Source organism: Callithrix jacchus, chromosome 4, assembly GCF_049354715.1.
Source record: "Callithrix jacchus isolate 240 chromosome 4, calJac240_pri, whole genome shotgun sequence".
Classification (NCBI taxonomy): Eukaryota; Metazoa; Chordata; class Mammalia; order Primates; family Cebidae; genus Callithrix; species Callithrix jacchus.
In genome coordinates, this window is record NC_133505.1 from 19088075 (window position 1) to 19115116 (window position 27042).

Consider the following 27042-nt stretch of genomic DNA (forward strand, 5'->3'; position numbering starts at 1 on the left):
ATCAGCCTGGGTTCTTGAAAGAGTGCATAGAACAGACACAGAGCCCCCCAGCTGGAATCCCCTTTGAATTTCCGTGGTATAGAGCTTATAAAAGAAAATAACATTTTTGAACCCTCTAAATTTAGTATGCCAACAGAGAAGGTAAGCCCTGGAGACTGAGTCATGTCACATGTTTGCAATTCTGCTTCTTGGATTATAGCTTAACTCTCTTCCTCATTGATCTTGTTCTGTAAATGACTAATAGAGACCAGAGCCCAGATCATCCCTTCCAATCACTGATCTTTGTTATAGATTAGCTGCCTCCTTTATGGTCCTGTATCTAACACAGATCAGATGGTGCCCAAAACCCTATAACAATTACATCTTCCATGTGGAATGTCAAATGTACCTTTCCCAAGGGAAAAAGACCACCTCAGCTAATCAGATCATTGTAACTATGCATTAAAGCTTACATAACTTCTACGCTTTGGAACACTGACTTCCATTCTTTGGAATTTGTACTTCCCAGATGGGCATCTCCACGTGGCACTTGAACACATTCTCCTTAAACTAGATCCTGAACATTTTGATTATTCTAGGTTAGCAAGCTATTGTTGTTTTGGGACTTTTTCCTCAGTAGTTTAGCATCCTATTATTCCCTAATTAGTATTCCTATACTGCTCTGTTAAGAATGCATTCTTTTGGCCGGGGACAGTGGCTCACACCTGTAATCCCAGCACTTTGGGAGGCAGAGATGGGCAGATCATGAGGTCAGGAGGTAAAGACCATCCTGGCTAACATGGTGAAACCCCATCTCTACTAAAATACAGTTAGCTGGGTGTGGTGGTGCATACCTGTAATCCCAGCCAGTTGGGAGGCTGAGGCAGGAGAATCGCTTGAATCCCGGAGGTAGAGGTTGCAGTGAGCCAAGATGGCGCCACTGCACTCTAGCCTGGGCAGCAGGGAAGACTCTGTCTCAAAAAAAAAAAGTATTCTTCTGCTTTTGAGGTTTCCAGTGATTCCATTTTCTAGAAGTCAGTTGGTGAATTCAGCTTACTAATCAAAGCTAGATGATCCAAAGTTTCTATCAGACACAAACAAGTTGAGTATATCTTGTCTACTCACAAAATCCTGCCACCAAGCAAATATCTTGCAGCTGGCAAAGACTTTTTCCTAGAGAATTCATCCAGACCACCTTTCTTCACTTATTCTGACTTTCTAAGTTTTTATATATCATATAGAATAAATGTTATCCCATCACTTTTAAAGTTCTGTCCAATTGGGTACCCAACCCAATCCATCATAAATTGAATTCAACTGGAAATATTAGTTGCATTTAAAAAATGGAAACTGAATGTAAATTTTCCCAATGGTCTTTTTTCTTTCTTTTTAAAAATTAATTTTTAATGATTTAATTATTATGGGTACATATTACAATTATATTTAAATTAATTTAAAAATTTTTAATTAGTATGGCTATATAATAATTGTATTTATGGGGTACCTGTGAGTTTTGATACAGGCATACCATTTATAATGGCCAAATCAGAGTAATTGGAATCTCCTTTGTCTCAAGCATTCATTATTTCTTTGTGTTAGGAACATTCCAAACATACCACTCTTTCAGTTATTTTAAAATACACAATATATTTTTGTTAACTGTGATTACCCTACTGTGCTACAGAATACTAGCTCTTACCCATTTGATCAGACTGTAATTTTTGTACCCATTAACCATTCATTTTTATCCCCTTCTCCCCACTACCCTTCCCAACATCTAGTAACCATCGTTCTAATCTTTATCTCCATATATTTAAGTATTTAATTTTTAGCTCCCACATATGAGAACCTGTAACATTCATCTTCTGTGCCTCGCTTATTTCACTTCACATAATGTCCTCCTGTGCCATCCTAGTTGTTACAAGTGACAAGATTTCATTCTTTTTTATGGCTGCATAATATTGTATTGTGTATATGCATCACATTATCTTTACCCATTCATCCACTGATGGACCCTTAAGTTGATTCTGTATCTTGGCCATTGTGAAAAGTGCTGCAACAAACATGGGAGTACAGATATCTTGTCAATGTACTGATTTTCTTTCCTTTGGAAATATACCAAGCAGTGGGATTGCTAGATCATACGGTAATTCTGTTTTTAGTTTTTTGAGGAAACTTAATGCTGATCTCCACAGTGGCTGTACTAATTTACTTTCCCACCAACAGTGGGAGATTGAACACAAATTTATAATTTTTATCACTTTTCTTTCATTATACTAATTATGTGTGTTATGCAACTTGCTCCACATCCTCTACCCGTATTCATTGTTTCCTGTCTTTTGGGTAAAAGCCGTTTTAACTGGTGTGAGATGATATCTCAGTGTAGTTTTAGTTTGCATGTAACTGATGATTAGCGATGTTGAACATTTTGTCTATTCAGATCTATTGCCCATTTTGAAATCAGATTATTAGACTTTTTTCGTATCGAGTTGTTTGAGCTGTGTATAAATTGTGCTTGTTAATTCCTTGCCAGATGAGTAGTTTGCACATATTTCTCCCACTTTCTGGGTGGTCACTTCACTTTGCTGATTGTTTCCTTTGCTGTGCAGAAGCTTTTTAGCTTGGTGGGATCCCAGTTGTCCATTTTTGCTTTGGTTGCCGGTGTTTTTGAGGTATCGCTCAAGAAATCTTTGCCCAGATCAATGTCTTAGAACATTTCCCTGAAGTTTTCTTTTAGTAGTTTCCTAGTTTGAGGTCTCAGATTTAAGTCTTTAATCTATTTTGATTTGATTTTTTATATGGCGAGAAATAAGTGTCTAGTTTCATTCTTCTGCATATGGATATCCAGTTTTCCTAGCACCATTTATTGAAAAGACTTTCTTTCCCCCAGTGTGTGTTTTTGGTGACTTAGTCAAAAATGAGTTCACTCTAAATGATTTCTGGGTTCTGGGTTCTGTTCCATTGGTCTATGTGTCAGTATTTATGCCAGAACCAGGTTGTCTGGGTTACTATAGCTTGATAGTATTAATATAATTTGAAATCAGGTAACATGATTTCTCCAGTTGTGTTCTTTTTGCTTAGGAGAGCTTTTTCTATTCAGGGTTTTCTGTGGTTCCGTATAAATTTTAGGATTTTTTTTTCTATTTCTGTGATGAACATCTAATGGTCATTTTTGATGCCTTGTTAGATAACTTTTTCAAGCTCATATTGTAAATATCTGGTTAATTGGGAAACTAATGACAATATCTGGCTTATTGTAAAAGTATGAGGTTGAACACAAATTTATAATTTTATCACTTTTCTCTCATTATGCTAATTATATGTGTTAAAAAATAGAAGACTTTTTTTCTACCCTCAAAGACCTTAGCATCTATTTAAGGGAGAATAAAACATACATGAGAAACAATAAAGAAATAGGTAACAACCTGTTACTGAGAACACATATTTTGTGTTCATATATATGTGTTTTATAATACTAATATATATATTATGTTTGCATTCTATAATCCATATCACATTACAATTACATACAATATACATAATACATATGTATTATGTTTTATTTGTATGATGTATGTAGTCACTCATCGCTTAATGAGGATGCTTTCTGAGAAATGCATCATTAGTCAAGTTTATCATTGTGTGGACATAATGGAGTGTACTTACACAAATCTGATAGTATAGCCTACTTCACATGTAGGGTAGATGGTATAGCCTATTGCCCCTAGGCTACAAACCTGTGCAGCAGGTTACTGTACTGAATACCACAGGCAATTGTAACATAATGGGAAGTATCTGTGCATCTAAAGACATCTAAATTTAGAAAAGGAACAGTCAAGATATGGCATAAAAGATAAAAATTGGTACAACTCTATAGGGCACTTACCATGAATGGAGCCTGTGGGATTGGAAGTTGCTGTAGCTGAGTCAGTAAGTCAGTGGTGAGTGAATGTGAAGGCCCAGGACCTTACTGTACACCACTATAAACTCCACAAACACTGCGCACTTAGGATATGTTCAATTTATTTTTAAATTTTTTCTGTATTTGATGATAAATTAATCTTAGCTTGCAGTAACAATTTTACTATGTAAACTTTTAAACTTTAACGGCACCCAAAAAAAAAAATAAATAAATAAATAAATAAAAACATTTTGGCTCTTTGTAATAATGCTTCATTTAAAACACAAACATATTTTACAGCTGTACAAAAATGTTTTTATTCTTCATATTTTTTTTTATTCCATAAGATTTTTCTGTCTGCAAAATTTTGTCATTTTTTTTTTTTACCTTTTAGCTTTTTTGTTAATAACTAAAACACAAACATATGCCTTAGCCTAGGCCTAAACAGGGTCAGGTTCATCAGTATCACCTGTCTTCCACATCCACATCTTGTCCCATGGACGAGCTTCAGGGGCAATAACACACATGGAGCTGTCATGTCCTATGGTAACAAGGCCTTCTTCTGGAATCCCTCCTGAAAGACTTACCTGAGGCCGGTTTATGTTAACTTTTTTTGTTTTTGAGACAGAGTCTCACTCTGTGGCCCAGGCTGGAGTGCAGTGGTGCAATCCTGGCTCACAGCAACCTCCATCTCCCGGGTTCAAGCAATTCTCCTGCCTCAGCTTCCCAAGTAGCTAGGATTACAGGCACCCACCACCATAGCCAGCTAATTTTTTGTATTTAGTAGAGACAGGATTTCACCATGTTGACCAAGCTGGTCTCAAACTCCTGACCTCAGGTGATCCACCTGCCTCAGCCTCACAAAGTGCTGGGATTACAGGCATGAGGCACCATGCCGGGCCTATAGTTCTTTATTATCATTCATCATATACAACTATATATTATATATTGTATGTGTTCTACTTTGGTATGATGGAGGTTTATTTACATCAGCATCACTGTAAACATATAAGTAATGCATTTTTCCATGACATTAGGATGTCTACAATATTATTAAGCGATAGGAATTTTTCAGCTCCATCATAATCTTATGGGACCACTGCTGTATATACGGTCCATTGTTGACCAAAATGTTGTTATGCAAGGCATGACTATGTATTATATGTAAGATGTATGTATTATAATACGTGCATATGTAGCATATATAATGTGTTTGCTCAGCAAATATATTACATAATATATATAACATATATGTGTGTACTCATAATATATATATATAAATGTGTACCTAGTCACTGATATACATATTGTGCAAATGCTTAGGGACTTATAAAAATAGAATAAGATGAATGGCCTTCCTCAGAGCCACAGCCGTGTGACCTAATTTCCACTTTGAAAAATGCTTGTATCAGCTAGAGCAGACTGTCAACTACCTTAGTTTCTTCATCTTTCCAGATAACCAAAAGAATTTAAGACAGTTTTAAAAATCAAATTAACAAACATCTATTGAGCAAGACACTGAGTTAGGCAATGGTTGCATAGTTGTCATCTTTTAAAATTAGGCCAAGGGTTGCGTGTAAGCCAACAAGTCGCAGAGCAAAATGTGACTTCCTCCCTGCAACCAAGGAGCGTGGCTTGCTTCTGAGTCTGGCTGCCCAGGGAGCTTGCCCTTTAATTTAAACTTCCTTATATTCATCCTGGATTTTCAACTTCCAAAGTGTGGTTTATTATTTTACTGTAAAATACAATGCATGAAGCACAGTAGAAGGATGAATAAAGAATTTCATTGACTCCAAGGTGAAGTTATACCTTGACAAATTCCTGGTTCATGTGTAAGGAGAGGCCCATTTTAAAGGATCTGATTGTTAAGAGAACAGATCTTATATTAGATTCTTACCAAGTTTAAAAAAAATTGATGAAAGATCTCATTGTGACTTTGTTAATGACCTTCTGACTTTCTCTGTAACCTCTGAAAAAGTTAAAGAGAGGACAAAAAGGCCCTTTTGGCCTTTGCCCATCTTCCTTCCCTTCTGAAAGTTTGAACATGGTACGAATAGATTATTAAGCATTTTCGAATTATTGTTTATTCCTTTCTATCCTTTGTAAACCTTTGAAAATCAAGGCCATTCCTTCTCATATATACTGAAGACAAAGATATGAGAAGGAAGAAAATATATCCATGGGTCTAAATTGATCACTTACTTTGAAATTGCTGAGTAGACATACACCCCTTGAAATAGAAATACACTCCTTGAAAGTTTTATTATTGCTCCAGTCAGAGTAGCCTGTTGGGGCTGTTAATGACTGCAAAAATCTTTATGTATAATACATAACTTTGAAAAACTTATATTGAAAAGCTTGCCTAGTTTGAAGTCATTCAGAATTTAAGCCAACAAGATTTATTTTCCATTTAAAATCAGAATTTTGTTTTTCATATTTAGGTATTTTAAAACAGCTTTGATAAATATTTGGCCCATTTTTTAATAAAAACCCTCAATGGTGCTAATGTGAGGATAGATGTGGTGTTTGGATATAGTCAGAAGTCATTTGGTGTCATGTCAGTTAAGTGACTAGCCTGGGAAATATTTATTTTGATCAAAACTGAGGTGTGTCGTAAGAGGTAAGACCTTTGAGTAATAATAAATTTATAACCTGGTTTTGTAGAAAATTTGAAAGTATTTGAGTGAATGGTAACACCATTAGAACAAGAATCATACATTCCAGAATGTCGTCTCTGAAGGGTAATATCGACTGGGAATTATAAATGATATAAATGTGACTATAAAGTAAAAGACTAAATGGCTAAAAATATTTTACTTCACAGTCACATCTCTTGAAATCTTCATTTGCACCAGATTTGGTCTTTGATGAAGATATCATATCATCTCCAAATTCTTTAGCTATTTTCCTCTTGTTGGAGATCTTATTTATTTTCTTTGTTTAAATATGCACAAATAATTCCTACTAAAAGAGAAAACCAAAAATGACACTTACTTTATTGTTTACCTGGCTCATCTAAGATCACTTTTGCCTTTCCTCTGCAATCAAAATTCTTCAAAGAATAACACAGTATATTGTCAACATTTAACTGAGTTTTTTTTTTTCCCTAGTGATGGGGTCTCACTCTGTTGCCCAGGCTGGTCTCGAACTCCTGACCTCAAGCAATCTTCCTGGCTTGGCCTTCCTAGTGTCTGGGATTACAGTTGTGAGCCACCGCACCTGGCTTTAACTGAGTTCTTTCTATGGGGCAGACATGGCACTAAGCATTTTTCATGTTATATTGATCATCCTCCCTATGAGGAAAGGGTTATTCTTCTCACTTTAAGAATGAGTGTATTAGTTTCCTATTGCTGCCAGAATAAAAATACTGTAAACTGGTGGCTTACACTAACAGATATTTATTTTCTCATAGTCCTGCAGGAGAGAAGTCCAAAATGAAGGTGTCGGCAGGCACCCTCTGAAGCTCAAGGGGAGACTCTGTTCTGTGCCTTTTTCTTAGTTTCTGGTATTGCCAGCAGTCTTTGGAGTTCCTTGGCTTGCAACTGCATGACCTCAGTATCTACCTCTGTCATCACTCTGGGTGTCTTCCCTGTACGTTCCCCTCTCTCTGTCTTTCTCCTCTTCTTATAAGGATAGCAGTCATATTGGATTATGGGACCACCCTTCTCCATTATAACCTCATTGTAAACTAGCTATATCTGTAATGACCCTACTGTGAAATAAGGTCATACTCAGATCTGGGAAGGACATGAATTTGGGGGACCGTATTCAACCCAGTACATAGGGACTTAGATAAACTTTTACCAGTTAATGTTGTACAGTTTGGATGGAACCAGGATTCGGGTTCTAAGGCCATAAGCCTGTCGTCATAACTGCTTCGCTGTTTGACATGACCACCAGCCCATCACCTTGCTGCTCCTTTCCTCCTCCATCCATGTGATCCCACTTCCAGTCCCAGATTGCCACTGAAACTCTTCTCCCAAAGGACCTCACCTTCCGGATCATCCAGTTGCTTCCTGCCCTAGTGGTGACATCCCCTGCCTTAGCCACTCTGCTCCCTTGGTTCTCTGGCCAGACTCTGAGTCTCACATTTCAGACTGGGTGTTCCCTCTTGCACTTGCTCATCTTAGTCATCCTATGTCCTAAATGTGGGTGATTCCCAACTCACATTTCTCTGTCCTTCCCTTCACATTCTTTCTTTCTGAAATATCCTCCATTCCCAGCTTCAGTTGTAACATCTATGCCACTGACTGCCCCTCTATGTCAGTCTATCTCTCCCTGCTGCCCTCTCCCCTAAGCTCTGGCCTCATACCTTCAAACTCCTGTTAGACAAGAAGTCCTACCATCATCTCTAACCTAGCATGCTCAAGCCAGGTATTTTTCTTCCTTGAAAAGCTTTCATCCTTTCTCACCATGTGCACTGACACACATTCATGGCCCAAGTCCTTGTTGTCTCAGGGGAGGAATGTTACAGCAATCCCCTAGTTAACTGGGTCTCCACCCTTCCAGTGTGTCTTGCATAACCTTGACCAACTCATCTCTCAAAACCCAATTTTTCTTCTGTTATTCCTGTGCTCAGCCATTCCCTATGATCTGCTGCTTCATGTGTACACTCTTCTGACATCTCGTTATCCACTGTGTTCACCCAGTATAATTTCCCATGGCTTCAGCACGCACTTGTGCTCTAGTTAGGCAATACGTCTCTGCGAAACTGAACATATTCTCCTTTCTATGCTTAGACTTATGTTATTCACTCAGCCCTTTATTATCTCCAATCTTACTTCTTCCATCAGGCCCCAGATCAAATCTCACCTCCTCTAGGCAGTTCTCTCTGACCATTTCAGGTTTCATTCATTTCAGTGGAGCCTCAAGGAGAAAATAACAGAAAAGCAGTCAGAAATGCAGGATGGACCCGCTCTCTCTGTGTCCTCTGTTCTAAGCTTCTATGGTTATATTTGCTCCCTCTTTCTCTCTCTCATCGCAGAATTTCTAAAAATCAGCATACACATTACTCTGAACTGTCCCATTTTATTATTGTTGCTTTATGTCTTTTCCCAACTATTTTATCAGACAAATGAAAGCAAAGGCCACAGCTCTTTTTTTTCTCTAATACCACCTAACACAATGTCGAATACTTATTACAAAAATTTTGCTTGATTTACTTAATAAAATTTCACAATAGATTGAGTGAAGTTTCTTACAGAAGTGCAGAAAAACTGTTTCTGAAACGTAATGTGTTATAGACACTAGTTTTCTAAGCCAAAAATATTTCACCGAAGGTAGACAGAGTCTGCACTGTGAAATGTGAAGAAATTTTCTCAATTGTATAAGCAAAAATTAGTTTTCAGGATATTTTAGAGTTGTGTTAATTCTCTGCTATCTTCAGTTTTCTAAAAAGATCCTTAAAGCTATAATAAATAATATAAATTATATTGGTAGTACTGGCAAATTTTTATTTAGCAATGTTACTGAATATTCTTCTTTCTGTCTTAATCACTAAATATATGCCACATAAATTTATGCTGAACCCATGCCAAGTTTCTGAAAATAGAACTCACTGACATTCAAAAGACAAAAAATACTCAAGTGCTTCATTCCTGCCATATTAAAACTATCTATATCATTAATAATAGTAAGGTAAATAAAACTTGATTACTTTTCCATGAATAATATGAAGGTATTAGAATTTTTTTAAAAATGAATCTTAAGAAGTCACTGAATGTTAAATTATAATCATTTTCTGACAATCTATTGTCTCTAGTCAGGAAAATACACATAAAAGTTTGACACTGAACTTTGATGACGGAATGATCCATACCCCAAACCTCAGTATCATGCAATATACCCATGTAACAAGCCTGCATTTATTCCCCCTGAATCTAAAATAAAAGTTGAAATTATTAAAAATAAATAAAATAAAATGGACCCTCAGGAAATAGATGAAAGAGGGGCTATCACAATGGGTGAAGCCAAAAATACATGGACCATGATTAGCGCTGGTTGGTTGTTTATGGAAGAAAACCTCCCACAAGCCACAGTGATTTTTGTATTATTTAAGCCTCTTTAATAGAAACTCAACTTGACCAAAAAAAAAGGTTGGGAGTTGGGGTTTTTTTTTTAATCTTGGCTCACTGCAACCTCCACCTCCCGAGTTCAAGTGATTCTCCTGCCTCAGACAAATGAAGCTGGGACTGAGTAGCTGGGACTACAGGTGCCCACCACCACGCCCAGCTATTTTGTGTATTTTTAGTAGAGATGGGGTTTCACTGTATTGGCCAGGTTGGTCTCAAACTCCTGACCTCGTGATCCATCTACCTAGGCCTCCCAAAGTGCTAGGATTACAGGTGTGAGCCACCGCACCTGGCCTGGAGTTGGGTATTAATAATCATTATAGCGATTGAGGGTTTTCACAGAATTAAAAGGCAGGAATGAAACTGGAGTTCTGGAAGGAAGTGAAACCAGCAACTGACAGCTGACAGAATCCAGGAAGTGCCTTCTGTACATCTTTACTTCTCCCTTTTTGCAACTTCTCCTATCTTCTTTCTAAAGTCTTCCTTTCTCTGGTCTTCAGGCTACAACGTGGGCTATGGCTGCAGGATGCATAAAGAGAGAAACTTTACTTTTGAACTTAATTTAGAAATTCCTGGGCGAGAGCCTAATTGCCCCAGTTAAATCAAATTGCCAAAACTTGAACAATCCACTGTGGCCGCGGAACTGGTTGCCTGCTATAACTTTGGTTGCCCGGAGACTGCTTCTGTGGTTTTTTTTGTAACAGGGTTTTAATCATAGTGTTGAAATGTTCAGTTTTGTGACTTGCTCTAAATTTCATCAGGTGCGAGGGAAGAAATGAGCATACAAAATAAACGTGACAGTAGATGACAAAACCAAATTTGTTTTATAATTAATTCCTTGAGTCATGCTTGTTCAACATAAAAGTTACATTTTGGATAGGGGATCGGAATAGAGTTATTTCCATAAAAGAACAGCCATTAAAAGTTTGGCAGATATTTCAGAAATAGATGTCTATTGGAAGTACAATTCGGATATAACTTAAAATTAGAATTTATGTCTTCAGTAAATGCAAATGCAGAAATTATTCAGTGAAACCTAATATTATCATAGTACTTGAATACAAAAGTAACTGAATCTCAAGAGTATTGAAAACAATTACATGCAAGTTAATACTAGGTTGAAAAATGCATTATCCAAATGTTTATTTCCCCTTCTCCTATGGTCTTGTGTGAGATTATACAAATTTTGTGACATCATATTTAGAAGATTAGGAAGACCACCAAAGTAATATACTATAGGCAAAAGAAAATATTTTGGGAAGACTACCTCAAAATGGGACTTTCGGTGATTTCTGTGTTGTGTGATGATGAGTATTTTATTTATTTTTTCTCTATATGTTAATTTTGGAGCTGTCATTAGTGAAAATCTGTTGCTTTTATACTTTAAAAAGTAGAGACAGGGTTTCACCGTGTTGGCCAGGATGATCTCAATCTCTTGACCTCATGATCCGCCCTCCTCAGCCTCCCAAAAGTGCCAGGATTACAGGCATGAGCCACTGTGCCTGGCTGGAATGTTCTTTTAATGCTATATTCTGAAGGGAAAAGTCTTCAAAGAAAGAAAGTTCAGATAGTGGCAACTCAACAGCAGATTTTCAGTGTTTAATAGATTCAGTGAAAGGTTCGTGGGTAAATATTCAGTGATTAAGTGGCCTACATACAACTCACAGCTTTTCTTCTAAATATGAAATATAAAAAGAAAAACTATTAGGCATTTTCAATGGTTTTTAGGTACTTGTAGGACGCTCTGGCTTTATGTATAGTTTTTTATGTTAAATTAAGATCCTATTTTGTATCAACACTTATGTTAAGCAGTGTAAAGTTACTTGACCTCTCATCTGTTGTGAAGTATTTCTTAGTTACAGTTTCATTCAATTCTCAAACTGCATCTCAGCTTCTTTCATTCTCAAATTTCATCAAAAGGAAGAATGCACAGGACCTTCAGTAACAGTTATACTATCAGAAAAAAAAAACTTGAAGTGAGATAAATAAGGAGATTTATATATGGTGGGTGGATGCCCTGTCTTTCCTTCTGTGTTTTGGCCTTAGCCTCCAACAATGAAGGTTGGCAGAGAATGTATCAGTATTGAATAAGTCAGCTCAGTATACACACATTGGCATGGTGTTTAGTGTAAGCTGTTCTATGATGGAGGCCACCAGCAGACTGCTACTGACTGTTTAAGAACATTTAAGAACTGTGAGGTACTGTTCTAAGAAAATGTCTTTAAGGTCCGGGATAATGTGCCTCATTGTTGGAGCACTGTTTCTTTATAGGAATTCCCAGCGGTTAATTGAGATTCTAGATTAGCTTGCTGAGGCTTGAGGAATTTCCCAGCATGTTTAATTCCAGCATCAAGTATGGTTGCCAATCCTGTGGCTTCCTCAAATCAAGATTTATAATAAACATAAATCTCTTCCTGTAATGCAATGCTGCAGTCAAGCTGCCTATTGCAAAAAAGACATTGGAGGTGTGGCCCTGGAGATTTTTTCCAAATGCTCTTTCTGAAAATAGGACACTTTTATGAACAACAGTGATAATAATTAAATCAAAATGTTAATGCACTACAGAGAACAAAAGCTCAACCAGCTATAAAGGTATTCCATCTAACATTTGTGTCATCCTTTATGTCATCTAAACACAAAACAATTGCTATCAAAAACATTTCAAAAGCATCATGCATGCCTGTACATTGTGAAGAGCTGATTTCCTTCTGTTCATTTGTCTTTTCTTCCTTGTTCTGAAAGAAGACAGACATTATATTATTGAGCTCTAAAAAACTTGTGATCAACAAAAAAAGAACTAACACCTTTAATTGCTCCCAAAGCAATAGATTATCCTCCCACTAAGACAACTAATTTTGACATCTACATATTTAAGGCAGAGGAAGAGCAAGGTGTGTAGATATGTTGGGGTCATTTCTCAAAAGTTCTAGTTACCATGATTTCCATTTTGAAAGGAAATCCACTAGACATAATCTAAGCCAGATCACAGCAGAATTCCTTGTTGCTTTCCCCCTTCTCAGTTACTGTAGTGTGAAATTCCACAGCCAATCTTCTTGCATCAGCTTCAGAAAACAGAAGTCCCACATTCCTCTCGCCGGTTCTGAGATTCATCCATGAGGCTCACTAACACCAGTGATTGCTTTTTCTCAATTACGTCCTCCGTATTATCAGCGACAGTAAGAAAGAAGTGAATCTCTCACTACCCCATTTCTTCCCAATGCAGCTCTTGTAGATCTCTAGCATCTGTTTCTGTTACGTTTTCAAACTGAATAATGTGTTTCAAAGAACTTTCTCAGAACTGCTCACCAGAATATACCCTGCACTCCAGCAGTGTGTAAACATTAAAAGGAGAAAAGAAAGCCTTTGAGTTTTGATCAGCCTCATTTTCATCCAAAGGTGTGTTTCGTAAAAACCAGACTTTAAATAAAAATATTAAGTAATCTTTGTTTCTATTCTCTTCAGAGTTTAGAGGTAAAATGTCTTCATTTCGTTGTTCATTTTATTCTTCTGCACTGGAGTTTTGTGTATTGCTGTTGTTTCTTTATAGGTTTGTTCCTGTTCAGAAGTTTCATATTTGTTTCTGTTTGTTAACTGATTCCATTATCATTCGATTATCTTATTTATTTTCAATGTATATCATGTAGATCGTTCAGATTATGAGTAAAATCAATCATTGATTGGCATAGCATAATTGCAAAGAACTCTCCTATAAGTTCCATAAATCATAGAGTTCTCTAAGTGTTTGACAATAATGTTTTACTCAACCAGTCAGGTGTTTTATCTTGTAAGTTAATTTTTCAACATTTCTTCACCCACCTCAGGCTTCTTTCTAAGTATTGCAGGAACCTGAAGGCCAGATTGGGCTTCATTTATTTCCATGTGCAATTGGGAACCGCATGCAAGTTTAATGTTGTAGCCCTATCAGCCAGCTAACCTCCACTCCCTGTTAGTGATGGGGAAAGAAAATCAACTTGACGTGACCAGTGTTTTAATTTTCTTTATTTGAAATGTGTTTGTCAAGTTTAGTATCAGGGTCATGCTGACCTCATAAAATGCACTGTGATGTGTTTCTTCCTCTCAGGTTTCTGAAAACATTTGTGTAAGGTTGTTATTTTTTTCTTACCTAAATGTTTGACAGAGTTCAGTGGGAAGATTTTGATAACAAATTGCATTTCTTTTATAGATATAGGACCAGTTAAGATTTTTAAATTTCATCTTGTGTCAGTTTAGTAGGTTGTATTGTTGAGAAAATATGTCCATTCCTTCTAAGTTGTTGAATTTATAGGCATACATTTGTTCATATCTGTTGGATCTGTAATATATTCACATATTTATTTCTGATATTGGTGATTTCTCTTTTTTTTTCCCGGGTAAATCTATTTATGGTTTATAAACTCTGATATCATTTCCCCTAAAAAAAAAACCCAAATGTTTTATACCTATTAATTTCCTGTCATTTGTCTGTTTGTTTTGTGTTTGATTGATTCCTCCTCTTATAATATCTGTATTTTTTCCTTCCTTCTACTTCCTTTGGTTTTCTTGTTGTTGTTTTGAGGCAGAGTCTCACTCTGTCACTCAGGCTGGAGTGCAGTGGCGTGATCTCGACACACTGCAACCTTTACCTCCTGGGTTCAAGAGATTCTTCTGCCTCAGCCTCCCAAGTAGCTAAGGTCTTAGTTACCCTCTTTTGGTTCCATATGAAGTTTAAGGTGGTTTTTTCCAGTTCCATGAAGAGGGTCATTGGTAGCTTGATGGGGATAGCGTTGAATCTATAAATTACTCTGGGCAGTATGGCCATTTTCATGATATTGATTCTTCCTAACCATGAGCATGGAATGTTTTTCCATGTGTTTGTGTCCTCTCTTATTTCCTTGAGCAGTGGTTTGTAGTTCTCCTTGAAGACGTCCTTTACATCCTTTGTTAGTTGTATTCCTAGGTATTTTATTCTCTTTGTAGCAATTGTGAATGGGAGTTTGCTCTTAATTTGGCTCTCTATTATCTGTTATTGGTGTATAGGAATGCTTGTGATTTCTGTGCATTGATTTTTGTATCCTGAGACTTTGCTGAAGTTGCTTATCAGTTAAAGGAGATTTTCGGCTGAGACAATGGGGTCTTCTAAATATACAATAATATCAACTGTGAATAGAGACAATTTGACTTCCTCCTTTCCTAATTGAATACCCTTTATTTATTTTTCTTGCCTGACTGCTCTCGCTAGAACTTCCAGTACTATATTGAATAGGAGTTGTGACAGAGGGCATCCTTGTCTAGTGCCAGATTTCAAAGGGAATGCTTCCAGTTTTTGCCCATTCAGTATCGATTTGTCCTAACAGCTTTTATTATTTAGAGATATGTTCCATTGATACCTAGTTACCTAGTTTTTGAGAGTTTTTAGCATACAGGACTGTTGAATTTTGTCGAAGGCTTTCTCGGCATCTATTGAGATAATCACATGGTTTTTGTCTTTGGTTCTATTTATGTGGTGAATTACATTTACAGACTTGTGTATGTTGAACCAGCATTGCATCCCTGGGATGAAGCCTACTTGATCATGATGGATAAGCTTTGTGATGTGCTATTGCAATCAGCTTGCCAGTATTTTATTGAAGATTTTTGCATTTATGTTCATCATGGATATTGACCTGAAGTTTTCTTTTTTTGTTGAGTCTCTGCTAGGTTTTGGTATCAAGATGATGTTGGTCTCACAAAATGATTTGGGAAGGATTCCCTCTTTTTGGATTGTTTGGAATAGTTTCAGAGGGAATGATACCAGCTCCTCTTTGTATGTCTGGTAGAATTCAGCTGTTAACCCATCTGGACCTGGGCTTTTTTTCGTTGGTAGGCTATCAATTGCTGCCTCAACTTCAGCCCTCGTTATTGATCTATTCAGGGTTTCAACTTCTTCCTGGTTTAGTCTTGGGAGGGTGCAAGTGTAGAGGAATTTATCCATTTCTTCCAGGTTTACTGGTTTATGTGTATTGAGTTGTTGGTAGTAATCTCTGATGGTGGTTTGTATTTCTGTGGAATCAGTGGTGATATCCCCTTTATCGTTCTTTATTTCATCTATTTGATTCCTTTCTTTTTTATTAATCTGGCTAACAGTCTGTCTATTTTGTTCATCTTTTCAAAAATCCAGCTCCTGGATTTAGATTTTTTTAAGCGTTATTTGTGTCTCTATTTCCTTCAGTTTGGCTCTGATCTTAGTTATTTCTTGTATTCTGCTAGCTTTTGAGTTTTTTTGATCTTGCTCCTCTAGCACTTTCAATTTTGATGATAGGGTGTCAATTTTCTATCTTTCCTCACTTCTCCTGTGGGCATTTATTGCTATAAATTTCCCTCTAGACACTGCTTTAAATGTGTCCCAGAGATTCTGCTACGTTGTATCTTCATTCTCATTGGTTCCGAAGAACATCTTTATTTCTGCCTTCATTTCATTGTTTATCCAGTTGACATTCAGGAGCCAGCTGTTCAGTTTCCCTGAAGTTGTGCAGTTCTGAGTTAGTTTATTTTTTTTTTTAATCTTTCTTTTTCCTTGCTAAACGTACCTGATAGCAGTAACCTAACCGAGTTAGTTTCTTAATCCTGAGTTCTTATTTGGTTGCACTGTGGTCTGAGAGATTGTTTGTTATGATTTCCATTCTTTTTGCATTTGCTAAGGAGTGATTAACTTCCAATTATGTGGTCAGTTTTAGAGTAGGTGTAATGTGGTGCTGAGAAGAATGTATATTCTGTGGATTTGGGGTGGAGAGTTCTGTAGATGTCTATTAGGTCCGCTTGGTCCAGATCTGAGTTCGAGTCTTGGATATCCTTGTTAATTTTCTGTCTCGTTGATCTGTCTTAATATTGACAGTAGAGTGTTAAAGTCTCCAACTACTATTGTGTGGGAGTCTAAGTCTCTTTGTAGGCCTTTAAGAACTTGCTTTGTGTATCTGGGTGGTCCTGTATTGGGTGCATATGTATTTAGGATCGTTAGCTCTTTTTGTTGCATTGATCCTTTTACCATTATGTAATGCCCTTGTCTCTTTTGATCTTTATTGGTTTAAAGTCCATTTTATCAGAGACTAGGATCGCAACTCCTGCTTTTTATTTTTGCTCTCCATTTGCTTGATAAATCTTCCTCCATCCCTTTATTGTGAGCCTATGCACATGAGATGGATTTCCTGAATACAGTACATCAATGGGTCTTGACTTTTTATCCAGTTTGCCGGTCTGTGTCTTTTGACTGGGGCATTTAGCCCATTTACATTTAAGGTTAATATTCTTATGTGTGAATTTGATTCTGACATTTTGATGCTAGCTGGTTGTTTTGTCCATTAGTTGATGCAGTTTCTTCATTGTATTGATGGCCTTTACCATTTGGTACGTTTTTGAAGTGGCTGGTAGTGGTTGTTCCTTTCCATGTTTAGCGGTTCTTTCAGGAGCTCTTGTAAAGCAAGTCTAGTGGTGACAAAATGCTCAGCAATTGCTTGTCCATACAGGATTTTATTTCTCCTTCTCTTACGAAGCTTAGTTTGGCTGGATATGAAATTCTAAGTTGAAAGTTCTTTTCTTTAAGTTTGTTGAACATTGGCCCCCACTCTCTTCTGGCTTGTATGGTTTCTGCATAGAGATCCGCCGTGAGTCTGATGGGCTTCCTTTTGCAGGTAACCCGACTTTTCTCTCTGGCTGCCTTTAGCATTTTTGCCTTCATTTCGACCCTGGTGAATCTGATGATTATGTGCTTCAGGTTGCTCTTCTTGAGGAATATCTTTGTGGTGTTCTCTGTATTTCCTGGACTTGAATGTTGGCCTGTCTTGCTAGGTTGGGGAAGTTCTCCTGGGTAATATCCTGAAGAGTGTTTTCCAGCTTGGATTCATTCTCTCCGTCACATTCAGGTACAACTATCAAACGTAAATTAGGTCTTTTCACAAAATTCCATGTTTCTTGGAGGCTTTGTTCATTTCTTTTCACTCTTTTTTCTCTAATCTTGCCTTCTCATTTTATTTCATTGAATTGATCTTCAATGTCTGATATCCTTTCTTCCGCTTGGTCGATTCAGCTATTGAAACTTATATATGCTTTGCAAAGTTCTCGTGTTGTGTTTTTCAGCTCCATCAAGTTGATTATATTCTTCTCTAAGCTGTTTATTCTAGTTAGCATTTGGTCTAATCTTTTTTCAAGGTTCTTAGTTTCTTTGCATTGGGCTAGAACATGTTCTTTTAGCTCAGAGAAGTTTGTTATTACCCACTTTCTGAAGCCTATTTTTGTCAATTCATCAGACTCATTCTCCATCCAGCTTTGTTCCCTTGCTGGTGAGGAGTTGTGATCCCTTGAAGGAGGAGAGGCGTTCTTGTTTTTGGTGTTTTCGTCCTTTTTGTGCTGGTTTCTTCCCGTCTTCATGGGTTTATCTATCTGTGGTCTTTGTAGTTGGTCACTTTCAGATGGGGTCTCTGAGTGGATGTCCTTTTTGTTGATGTTGAAGCTATTTCTTTCTGTTTTTTAGCTTTCCTTCCAACAGTTAGGCCCCTCTGCTGCAGAACTGCTAGAGATCCTCTCCAGACCCTGCTTACCTGGAGCTGCAGAACAGTAAGAGTTGCTGTCAGTTTCTTCTTCTGTTATCTTCATCCCGGAAGGGTACCCACCAGCTGTCGGCCTGAGCTCTTCTTGATGAGGTGTCTCTTTGGATATACGGGGGCTGGGGAGCTGCTTGAGGAGATAGTTTGTCCCTTATAGGAGCTCAAGTGCTGTGCTGGGAGCTCCATTGTTCCATTCAGAGCTGCTGGGCAGGTACGTTTAAGTCTGCTGCAGCGGAACTCATAACCGCCTCTTTTCCTAGGTGCTCTGTCCTGGGAAGGTGGGGCTTTATTTATAAGTTCCTGACATGCTGCTGCCTTTTTTCAGAGATGCCCTGCCCAGCAAGGAGGTAACATAGTCACAGTCTGCCAGCAGAGGCAATACTGGGCTGCCGTGGGCTCTGCCCCAGGTGCTGTGTAAACTTGCTTGTGGTTTTGTTTACAGACACATAGTTAGAACTGCCTCAGTAATGGTGGTTTGCCTTGGTAATGGTGGTCTGCCTCGGTAACGGCGGACTGCCTTGGTAACAGCGGACTTCCTCGGTAGTGGCAAACTGCCTTGGTAATGGCGGACTTCCTCGGTAATGGCGGACTTCCTCAGTAATGGCGGACTGCCTCGGTAGTGGTGGACTGCCTCAATAGCGGTGGACTGCCTTGGTAATGGCAGATACCCTTCCCCACACCGAGCTGGACCGTCCTGGGTCCAGCTGCGCTTGCTACAAAACTCTTACTCCAGAGCATTTCATATTGCTGGTCTTTGTGGGGGGTGGGACCTGCCAAGCCAGATCACCTCTCTCCCTGTTTCAGCCACATCTTTTTCAATTGAATGGGCGGCTCTGTCTCCCAGGCATTCCAGGCATCAGTTGAAACAGCCACCCAGATTTGTGTGAGTTTTTGTGTGGAAAACTGCTGCACCAGCTGAAACAGCCGTGCTGGAAACTTGTGGTGCTTTTTGGCCCAGGAATCTCCTGGTTGGTGGGCAGTAAAAACTCATTTGGAAATGCGATCACTCACCCTCCGTGTTGTTCTCACTGGGAACTGCACTCCAGAGCTATTCCTATTAGGCCATCTTGGATCTGTATCCTGAATTTTTAATGATTAGAAAGATTTGATCAGTTATCCTAGGAAGTATAAACAACATGTGAGTAAGCTAAAGACTTAAATCAAATTAGGGAACTATTTTTTAAAAGCCCTGACTCTCATATTTCCATTTTAGGCATCTGAATAAATGGTAATATTTAAGGGTTAAATAAATATTTATCTATTCCCAAATGGTCTTTGTGGGGGGTGGGACCAAATAAAAAGACTATTTGGGAATCATAAATGGAGCACATTTAAGAGAAAAGTGGTAAGTTTGCATGGGGCCATCTTGAATTTGGCATACCTGTTGGACACGTAAGGGAGCTGGAAGTATAGTTCTTAAGACTGGAGAAAGATGGTTTGAGTTAGAAAAGCAGATTTGATGGCATAATATATTTTAGGTGGTTGTTAAATTCGTTAGCATGTTTGAGATGTCCTAGAGGAGGCAGAGTAAGAAATAAAAGGAACTAGTATATCATGATGCTTTAATATATGTCATACATTCTGTTAGGCACTTTGCATATATTTGGGAAGAAATACAATTACAATTGTATTTTATGATGAGAGACCCGGATTTGAATTCTTGCTCTACCACTTTACCTTGAGTGATATTCTTAATTTCTCTAAACTCCAGTTTTCTCATCTTTTTTTTTTTTTTTTTTGAGACGGAGTTTCACTCTTGTTACCCAGGCTGGAGTGCAATGGCGCAATCTCGGCTCACCGCAACCTCCACCTTCTGGGTTCAGGCAATTATCCTGCCTCAGCCTCCTGAGTAGCTGGGATTACAGGCACATGCCACCGTGCCCAGCTAATTTTTTGTATTTTTAATAGAGACGGGGTTTCACCACGTTGACTAGGATGGTCTCGATCTCTTGACCTCGTGATCCACCCGCCTCGGCCTCCCAAAGTGCTGGGATTACAGGCTTGAGCCTCCGCGCCCGGCCTCTCATCTTTCAAAAAGGGTAGTAATAAGGCCTACCTCATTTGGTTTTGCAATAATTAAATAAAAAAATTTGGAGTATCTAGCATATGGTAAGTCCCCAATACATATAATTTACTTTTTTAATTGATATTATTAATGCCATATTAGCCTTCATAACAACCTTATGAAGTAGCTTTATTGTCTTTCTTTAACTGAAATTATTATTACTTACCTAAAGTTTCAAGTTGGCAACTAGATGACCCAGAGACAGAATCCAGGTTTAAATTAATTGAAATTGAAATTTTCTCTCCAGGGATCCTTTTATAAAGCTGCTCTGTAGTAGTTTCTTACAGATATTTGAAACAAGTATTTGATTAAATTATGTTCATAAGAGGAGATATATACACACATATATATAAGTATATATAAATATGTACTTCATTGTTGTTATTTAAAGAAAAACAGAACAACTTCAGACACAACTGTACAATCATATTTCAATTCATGTAACCTCTCTCTTTGCCAAGATAGTGCTATAAAAGTAACACCTGTCAACAGATTTGATTACCCTCTGCTTTTAGACAACTGAAAATAATAATCTTAGATGTCAGAATATCAACCAAGAACTACAAAAATGTTCTTCTCCATTAAGTTTTGGACAGAAATTCTATACTTACTTCGAAATATCTTGCTAAGACTGAAGTCTTAATATATAAATACAGTGGAAGTAATTTGTGCCACCCACCAATTTCAAAGGCTAGTTGATAAATGATTAGAACCGCTTTATGTCTCTGTAAAGAGTTATAGGAACCTAATGATTTATTAGCATTTCAACTCTTGCCTCTTTTTCCTTTTATGCTCGGACAATTCTTGTCATACACCCTTAGCTGGTGATTTAGTAGAATCTCCCTTGGCTGATGATTTAGTAGTAAGCAGTTCTTAGGTTTAAAATTACACAGCTCCCCTATTTAAAGCTGCAGGGTATTTGTTCCAATGGAACTTTGCTTATGTAGCAAACATTCATTGGTACCTTACTATATACCAGATACTGTCCAAAAGTGGAAACCTCAAACTGAAAAAGCATAGTCCCTTTCTTTAATGAGTTAATATTCTAGTGAACATAGTGGACATGGTCTACAGAGAAGTAATTGCAATAAGTTTTGTAATAAAGTGATGTTAAAATTGCACGTGGAGCTTAGCCTAAGCATTCTTCAAAGAAGAGGTTAAATTTGAGTGTCATGTTAGAAGTATGTGAATTTTTAAAGGCCATTAAATTGAACACTTACAATTTATGCACTTCAGTTATGCAAATTTTATCCTTAAAAGTATAAAGAGTTATTAAACTGTAGATAGTAGGTTTGCTTTTCACAAGGGTATGGGCTGGCAGTGTAGAAACATTCTCTGTATTCTAGACTTAATAAACATGCATTTATTATGGTAGTATTTTATAATTTTATATACATCAAATATATATTTTATTTATCTATCTCTATATATCACATATCTATGATAATAAGAGAATGAGAGTCAGGTTTCTCACTGTTGGGAAGGGAAATGCATATGGACATGGGTAAAAGGCAATGGACTCTATAATGTTTGATTGCAATGGGAAATATCTGTATAAACATACAGTTTTTAATAGTAAAACTTTATCTTAATTTTTATTATTTTAACTTTGATTTGAGGTTTGGGGTACATGTGCAGGGTTTTTATATAAATTGCATGTATGAAGTTTGGTGTACAGATTATTTCGCCACCCAGAAGCATGACACCTGATAGGTAGTTTTTTGATCCTCACCCTTTCTCCTCTCTCCACCCTCAAGTAGGCCCCAATGTCTGTTGTTCCCTTCTTTGTGTTCATATGTACTCAGTGTTTAGCTCCCACTTATAAGTGAGAATATGCAGTATTTGTTTTTCTGATCTTGTGTTAGTTTACGCAGGATCATGGCCTCCAGCTCCATCCATGTTGCTGTAAAGAACATGCTCTTCTTGTTTTTTTGTGTCTGCCTAGTATTTCGTGGTGTATATGTATCATATTTTCTTTATCTAGTCTACTGTTGATGGGCAATTAGGTTGATTCCGTATCTCTGCTGTTGTGAGTGGTGCTACAGTGAACATAGACGTGCATGTGTCTTTATGGTAGAATGATTTATATTATATTATGTATATTATAATAAATATATTAAATATATTATATTAAATTAATGTTATTATTTATATTATTTTGCTACATACCTAATAATGGGATTACTGAATTGAATGGTGGTTCTGTTTTGAGTTCTTTGAGAAATTGCCAAACTGCTTTCCATAATGGCTAACTTAATTTACCTTCCCACCAGCAGCATATGAACATTTCCTTCTCTCCGCAACCTCGCCAGCATCTGTTATTTTTTGACTTTTTAATTCTTACTGGTGTGAGATGGTACCTCATCGTGGTTTTAATTTGCCTTTCTCTAATGATTGGTCATGTCAAACATCTTTTCGTATGCTTGTTGGCTACACGTATATCTTCTTCTGAGAAGTGTCTGTTCATATCCTTTGCCCACTTTTTAATGGGGTTTGTTTTTTGCTTGTTGATTTAAATTCCTTTTAGATTCTGGATATTGGACCTTTATTGGATGCGTAGTTTACAAATAGTTTCTCCCATTCTGTAGGTTATCTGTTTGCTCTGTTGATAGTTTCTTTTGTTGTGCAGAAGGTCTTTAGTTTAATTAGGTCCCATTTGTCGATTTTTTACTTTGTCGCACTTACTTTTAGTGTCTTTGTTGTGAAATCTTCGTTCTATGTCCACCATGGTATTACCTAGATTATCTTTTATCAAGTTTTCTTCAAGAAGAAATAGATAATCTAGACCTATAGCTAGTAAGTAAATTGAATTTGTAGTACAAATCATTTTATGAAGAAAATTCCAGGTCCAAATTCATCATCTATAAATTCTATCCAATTAAGGAAGAAATAATACAAATTCTACACAAACTGTTCCAAAAAATAGAAGAAAAGGATATATTTCTCTGCCCTTTATCAAGCCAACTTTATTCTAATAACAAATTAGGCAAACATACTGTAAGAAAAAAAAATAGATCCCTCATGAACATAACTTCATAATTCTAAAAAAAAATTTTTTTTTGGAGATAGAGTCTCACTCTGTCTCCCAGGCTAGAATGCAGTGGCATGATCTCGGCTCTGCAACCTCCACCTCCCAGGTCCAAGCAATTCTCTTACCTCACCCACCTGAGTAGCTAGGATTACAGGCATGCACCACCACGTCCAGCTAATTTTTGTATTTTTAGTAGAGATAGGGTTTTACCACATTGGTCAGGCTGGCCTCAAACTCCTGACCTCAGGTGATCCACCTGCCTCGTCCTCCCAAAGTACTGGGATTCCAGGTGTGAGCCACCATGACTGGCCATCAATTCTAAAAAACTTCTAAAAAATTCATTCTTTAGTATGTGAAATAGATAATATATGATGGACAAGGGTGGTTTATGCTAGGAATAGAAGGTTGTTTCAACATTATAAAAATCAATCATGTAATTCAAGCAGACTAAAGAGGAAAAATATATGATTATCTCAAAAACTGATGAAAAAGCATTTGGCAAAACTTAATATTCATGCATAATTCTAAAAAGATAAAATGCTCAGCAATCTAAGAATAAAAGGAAATTTCTACAATTAGATACAGTGTTATCTACAGCAAACCTAAAGCGATCATATTTAATAGTCATGTATTGAAAACTTTCTTCCTAAAATGGAAAAAAAGCAAGCTATCTCCCCTTACCACTCCTAACCAGTATTGTAGTAGAGTTCTTAGCTAGTGAAATAAGGCAAGAAAAAGAAAATGACATACAGATTGGGAAAAAGAATAAAACTGCTTCTACTTGCAAACGACATTGTCTATACAGAAAAATCCCATAGAATCTGTAAGAAATGTTATAAAATTTTTAATTTAGTTTAGCAGAATCTCAGAATAGAGGTCAATGTACAATCAATTATATTTCTATATACTGCCAATGAGTAATTAGAAAATTATATTTTAAAACCAGTATCATCTATAATAGCATCAAAAGCTGAAATATTTAGCTATAAATCTAATAAAATATGTGCAAAATCTCTATGTTGAAAACTAAACAGCACTGACATAAAAAATGAAAGAATATCTGCCACTGCGAATTTGGTCACCTTGTTTCAATTCCGTGTCTTCTTCTTTACTTTGTGAATTGGAGCTGTTTCTTTAGTTACATTGTACTCCTCTTGCTTATTTGTAAAAGGAGGCTGATAATAACAACTACATAATAAGGTCATGGTATGACATGTGTCTAATAGAGTACCTGGCATAACATGAATCCTCAATAAATGTGAGCTCTCTATTTTTATGAAAATGACAGTATGTATAAAGTCAGTATTTTACTGATTTTGCCCATTGTTTCCACTAGGGTGGTTGTTTTAAAATAAATCATATATGTCATGCTTTTACATAGATGGCAGTAATGAAAATGCATCATGTGTGTCTCCTGCTTCAGAAGCATAACTGACTCGTGGCTCCGCTGCTGTCCTTTGTGACGCACCACCACCTTTATGCTAAAGACACGCCTCCTGCCAACTCCCCTGAGCCAATGACTGTGTTCAGATGCCTGCATTTACTTGGCAGATGCTAGTGGAAAGCAGAAAGAGGTGAGGTGTGCTAGAATGGATATATTATGTGAAACTTGGACACTAACCAGAGAAGTATATTCTATAGGAAGGCCCATTCCCTGAAGCATCAGGCCTCACCTATGTTCAGTGGTTGCTGTCACAGAGCTGGGTAATTATTATTCATGAGGATAGTAAGGCCTCAAAATGAGAGGCCAAATGGCCAAACTTAAGCCGTAGAAACCCAGAGTCCACAATTACTGTAATGACTGGGAAGATCAGAGGCATCAAAGGAGGCTTGACCTTGAAGGAGTTGGGGGGATGGATACTAGAGCATAGCATTCCCACAGGTGACACAGGGAAGGGGCCAACAAGGCTGATGCTTAACATCTACAACCAGAAAAGGCAAGAAAGAAGGAGCAGGAGGCTGGCAGCAATTGCCCCAGTAAAAGGTCATGATACTTTGCTCAATTCTAGGAACTGAGCCAATTTTCAGGTCCAAATTCCATTGACTGAAGAGGCAGCCAGGTCCCTAAGAATAAGTACCCTGCAACGCTGCAACAATTTTATATCGAGATGACTTGTTCCATCCTTCCCCAAAGGGACCCACGACCATTCGCTTGGGTGACTGTATGCCAGGGAAAGGGAAGGTCTACACTATTGAACACAAGTTCCAAGTTGACCTTGACACCTGGACCCCTTGTTGACATGGGGGCTTATAGAAGTCAAGTAATGAATGGAGTCCTAACTGGGTCTGGCACAGAGTGGGCCCACAGAATCTGTAGACTCACCCAGGGATCATTTCTCCATTTCCATGTACCATTGGAAGGGAGTAAACTCTGCATTTGTTCCTTGGTCAGTGAGGAAGTGCTATCATACTGGGAAAGGCCAAATGGAAACTCTGAAACTGTCCCCTAGGCAAGAGGGTAAATACAAAATAGGGATTGGTCATCTCTATCATCTCTCTTTTTAATTGCTAGTTTCCCCCAGCAGGAAGTATATGGACTCTGAAGGATGACAACAGATGACTACAGGTGCAACCACATGGTGGTCAGTTGTGGCTGCTGTGCCAGAGATGGGGTCACAGCTACAGCACATTAATCAGACTGCAGGTCCGAGGTATGTGGTTGTTGATTTGGTGAATGTGCCTCTTCTACCCATATTAGAAAAAAGATCAGGAACAGTTCACATTCATGTGGGACAGACTCCAATATTCATTTACTGTTTTGCCTCAGGGCGAGGGCTAGCTTAACTCAGCTGCCCTTTGCCATATTAGTCTGAAATAATCTAGATCACCTGAACCCACCAAACATCAAACTCATCCATTGCATCAATGACATCATGTTCACTGGCCAGAAGAAGCAAGAGGTGGCTAGTACTCTGGAGGTCTTGGTAAAACACTCATGCTCCAGAGAGGAAAAGGTGAACCCTATGAAGGAGGGTTTAAGGAATCCACTGGTTAGGTTCATGCTGGAATATCCCCTCCAAAGCAAGATAAATCCTGCATCTTATATCTCATACGTCAAAGAAGGAGTATCTGGTTGGCCTCTTTGGGTTCTGAAGGCAACTCATGCCACACCAAAGACTGCAGTTCAAGCCCACAAATTGGGCAACATGATTATTGGCAGCTTTGAGTTATGCCTGAAGCACAAAAGGCTAGAGGTGCAGGCTGTGATGTAGGTCTGTCACCTGTGAAAGGGGATTCAGAAGGACAGCCAGTTAGGAAGAATCTCAAACTGCAGTGCTGCCCTGCACAAGTCTCAGCCAGCCCAATAGGGAGCTCCAAAGCAAAGGCTGCCTGTTGGAGAAGTTCCCTTTCTGTTGAAAGGGCCAGGTCCTGGCACCGCCACGGTGCTCATTAGCTGTTAAAGGTCTGCCTAGGAAAAGCATGGCCTCAGCTCAACTGCT

The 27042-nt window shown here is 37.8% G+C and overlaps 1 long non-coding RNA gene across 2 annotated transcripts in view; it reads left to right on the top strand.

The window, feature by feature from the left end:
* LOC144582035 (uncharacterized) overlaps window positions 1-27042 on the top strand; it is a 60236-nt gene that overhangs the window by 10493 nt on the left and 22701 nt on the right. Inside the window, exons 2-3 of one of the 2 annotated variants that reach the window (XR_013533759.1) lie at window positions 24984-25176; window positions 26115-26253. This is a non-coding gene — a long non-coding RNA (uncharacterized LOC144582035). Of the gene's footprint in view, window positions 1-24983; window positions 26254-27042 lie in introns of both variants that reach the window. The other variant, XR_013533758.1, reaches the window with a different exon arrangement.